Source organism: Octodon degus, unplaced genomic scaffold, assembly GCF_000260255.1.
Source record: "Octodon degus isolate 3935 unplaced genomic scaffold, OctDeg1.0 scaffold00436, whole genome shotgun sequence".
Classification (NCBI taxonomy): Eukaryota; Metazoa; Chordata; class Mammalia; order Rodentia; family Octodontidae; genus Octodon; species Octodon degus.
This window is the reverse complement of record NW_004525012.1, coordinates 347,594-352,375: the sequence shown is the minus strand read 5'-3', so window position 1 is coordinate 352,375 and position 4,782 is coordinate 347,594.

Below are 4,782 nucleotides of genomic sequence, written 5' to 3'. Positions count from 1 at the left end.
TGTCACACTGTTGACATTTCATCCTGAGTTTGGAGGGTCAGTGGTTGCAAACAGAGACCAGGTACTTCCGAAAGAGGCATCATTTGATTTTCTAACATCAGTATCAACACAGCTCAGGCCAAGACACAAGCGTTCTTCAGGCTTCTTCTCTGAAGAAGTTAGGAGCACAATCTAATACTGGTTTCCTCTGGATTCACCTATAATTAAAAAAATAATGACCAGTTACCATTGAAATTTATGTTCTCCCAGACATTTAGCCAATTACAGTTTGCTGGTGAGCTACGGCTACTGAGAATGAAATTGTTTTCTTTCTAACTGGTATGGTTATGCTTAAAAAGGATGCCTAGTTAGACTGGCTCACATTTATACACTGTAATCATTACTGGACTTGCTATTATATTAGGAAGACATAACAAGTCATGTAGTAACTGCAAACTGTGTGTAATAATAAGGCATTGTGGTGTTTGCAACACTGGCCAAAGGTGTGATGTTAATGACTCGATCATTGCTTTTATGAGCATCTCTTGGGTGTGGAATACCCAGAGGAGAGGAATATCAGTGGTGTCATTAATCATTTTAATTACTGTTATTGCCACGTAATGCAAGCTGGGTCATTTTCGCATCATGATTTGTGGGAACATTTTCTTCATCCCACAGAACTTACACAAATAGAGCATAAGTTATCTTAACTGTGTCTGGAACTATGCAAAGATACAAAAACTTAAAATCAACATCAAATCTTCCTTTTCCATCACTACAGAAATCAAGGTCTTGCTAAATTCTGTTTGTGTTTCTTATTACTCTCATTCTTTGGAATGCTGTTTTAATCCTTGTGGGCCAGAAATTCTTTGTACAATAGCTTCATAAAGGCTCTCCAGGAGGTCAGTTTTTCTCTTTTTAAAAATTTTTTTTGTATTTAGGACAAGGTGTACAGGTTGTACAGGGTCTCACTTCGTAGACCGGACTCATAGTGATCTTCCTGTTTACAACCTCCCAAGTGCTGGGATTACCGACCTGAACCACCACGCCCAGTCTCAATCACCATCTCAGCGTGCCCCGGGGGCAGGGCCAGCACAACAGGCCTGGGGATCGAACCCACTCTCCTGCATCTGCCTAAGTAGGCACTTCAATATGCCGAGCTATTCAGCCTACCCTTCTCTTGTGTGATTTATCCTAACATTACTGCGAGAAACAGCTTCACAAATCCTGCTTGATTTGGTTCAATTTGGTAACAAGAGCTAAATGTACCAGTTGCTCCACATAGATAGAGAATGCGAATGTAAGAAACAAGAAAATGATCATGGAACTCAAATGTATTTTATAAGAAAACATAAAAATCAGCAAGATGAAGAATATAATGAGGTTATATTTAGGACTCTGTTTCTAGCTAAGAATTGTCTATGCATCTTTACTTTGTATATAAGATTGAAAATGAATATTATGATAAGACAAGGGATAAATATTTTTCTTCTTATTCATCTGATTAATACACTTGTTTACTTAGAGCCATTGCAGAATATTTTGCAAGACACCATTTAGTTTAAAAGGAGGTCCTGAAGATTTCATACCAGTAAAGGTAGGGTCTGCCAGACAGCCACCTGATGGGATAGTTCATGCAAGAGAAAGTAACAAGTGAAAAGTCAGAGGAGTGAGAAAAATCTGACTGTTCCTGTTGTGTACATTCAACAGATATTACTAGAAACTTTCTGAAATCTGGGATTCATATTATTGTAGTGAGTTGTTTGGCAAAGCCAAGAGTATAGAGTATGACAGATTAGAACTTAAAATGTTAATTTCACTGCTATGATACCAGGGAATATTGAATTAACAAAGACACACAGACTTGTAGTTGTTTATAAATGGATTGGTGTTAGAAAGACTTAATGCATTATACTGATAATCAAGGAATGATGATGACATATAAATAAATGCAGAGCTTAAGAGTTGTTGTATATTTCTATATTCCATATATGTGCATGGTAGGTAGAATTGTGACTCATAGCTGTCAGGACACTGTAGTTGAAAGTACTATTTTGAAGCCTGGATCCCAGGTTTGTGGCCTGAGTGACTGGAGCCATACCAATAACTGAGAGTTGTAGCACAGGGACAAGAAACAACTTAAAAGGAAGATGTTTTTTATTCACTCATCTACTTATTGTGTGTTACAAGATTGAAGACACTACTCCGGGCCTTAGGGAATACAACAGTGAAAAAAAGAGATGCACTCGGTGGTATGTTAGTGACATTCATGGGAGATTTTCATTTTAACAAGCTGGATTCATGTGCTGGAAATTGTAGGTAGTTAAAGTAAGTAATGGAAAGAGAAGTTAGTGTGTGAAAAGCAAGTAAAAAATTCTGAAGCCAGAATTAAGGCAACCACAATAATTAAAGGAATGAGCAGAGGGAAGATTATGAGGAGCCAATAAAAATAAGAATGTTTTAGAGGAGTCGAGTTGAAACTAGAAAAGCTTGTTATCAGGAAACTAATGATTACTTGTTTTATTTTTCTAAAAAAACAATTTAATAAAAGTACAGCTAAGTACATTAGAAAGCAGGAAAATAAATGAGACTGAAAATTGGGACCTAGTCATTATTAGTTTTTTGATCAAGACAGTTGCAGTAGATAATGAGTTGGGATACAGTCTTGAAGAAGTACAGTCTGTGAACATGGAAACAAAGCGCAATTGGATTTAAAATTAGCTGTGTGCAGACCAAAGTAGAGCTCCTGAAACATAATTTCAAAGCTTGAAAAGAGGGCCATATTCTTCCAGAAAGTAATATACAGTGTGTTTCATTTTTGTATTTGTTTGAATTAATAAATGCTTGACAGTTATCTGATGATTGCAGAAAAATAAGCAAGAAAATTAATGTAAATACAAACTATTATAAAAACCCAAACTGCTTTGCAATTATAGTGGAAAATGCATTTATAATAAATCCTAGAGCCTAGAAAAGTGTGTATTTAAGAAGACTATTTTGGGAAATAAAAATCATAGGATCCGCAAAAATTAAACACACAGAGTAAGGTTTGAATAAAAGTCATAGTTTTAACAAGAAATTTGTAGATTTATGACATTGTATTACACAGCATTAAAATTTTAAACTGCTAGAAAAAGTATTGTTCTTTCCATCTGCATTTAAATTACATAGCTCTTTGTACCTTTCTTATAAAACCATGATATTACTACAATGAAATAGCTTCTTGAGTTTGAAGGGACGTTTTTAGCAAATGTAAAGATAAATTAAGGTTGTCTACCTAAGAACTGTCCTGCTGCATCTGTACTTATGGCGGTCAAAGAAGGAATGAAAGGTAGCTTCAATTTCTGAATGGAAGAGGCCAAAGGGTTACTAACTAAGAGGATGTGGCAAATATGAGTTTCTGCGAAGCAAGAAACCTTATGGAATAATTTTATTTATCCCTTTTTTGAGTGTAGGAAAAATATGGACATTGTATTCAAAAGACCTTACTCCAGTTTGGATGCTAAGAAACTGAGTTATGTTGTATGCAGCTTAACCTCCATTCATTCACACATTTGGGAAACTATGGTTTGCTCATGCAACCCCTTTATATCAGACACTAATTAAGTCTCAGGGATGAATAAATAAAATATAAGGCATTGCTGGTAAGCAAGGGAAATTCAGCTGGGAAGGTGGAGAAACAAAAGGAAGATCATAGTGTAATATGGCAAGAGTCATTCTGGTGCCAGAAGAGGGCTACAGCTTCAGAGAAGGGGGGATGAATCGGACAGTGGCAATGAGACAGGGTCTCCCAGAGTAGGTGATGTCTTGTCAAATGATGAATTATTGCTTTTGCAAGACTTGATGCTGCTAGAAGTGTGTATTAGGCAGTTGAAGGATAACACAGGGAATGTGGCATTTGATTTTAAACTTCCTGAAAGCACTATGGAGAAAAGTTAACCAAGAAAAGAATATGTAGTTTCAAGCCAAGGCTGTTGGATATGTGTTTTAACGGCATGCACTTGGATGATGTCCATGTTTTCAGCATTGGTGATTTGCTTGGCAAGCTTCCAATCAACAACTGCAAATTTATTAGCAACTGTAGAACAAATTGGGAGTCACCAAAATAAGTCTCACTTTATGCAAATTATTTTGGAGAGAAGAAGCAAATTCAGAAGTTGGAAGCCCACTCTATGATACATACGTTTTTATTTTTAAAAGAGAACAAAAAATAGTAAAACAAGAAAACAAAACAAAACAAAACAAAAAACCACTAGAAAGGATACAGAATTTCACTAAACAAAATGATTGGAATTCAACAATGGATGACATATTGCATACTGTTGTCTTCAAACTAGTTGTTCAGATTGTCAGATATAAACATGCAAAATTGATCAAATATTAAAAAGAAGAGAAAAAATTAAAGCATTAGCTGTTCACATACACTGTACAATGATATAAAAATTTCAGGCTGTGAGTTACATTTGGGCACAAGAAACTTCCTTCTGCAGCACCCAATTCTGAGTCCATGGACCACTACTGCATGGAATCTCCTGTGGAGGCTGAAACTATGGACAGATGCCCAGTTGTGGAGGCAAGAACTACAGAGGTGTAGACTAGGGACATGGTTTAAGAGGTGGCTGTAATTAGGGCTGTGGACTCAGACCTAGAAAGGGCTATGCGTTTAGCTGTGGCTATGACTCTGGTTCATTTTAGTTCAGAAGATGTTATTCCTTTGGCTTCTGAAACAAGTACAGCTGTTGACAGTGAGATGATTCTTCTAAGGTCAAATATATTTTATGGTGTCAGTCTTACAAAAGGCTC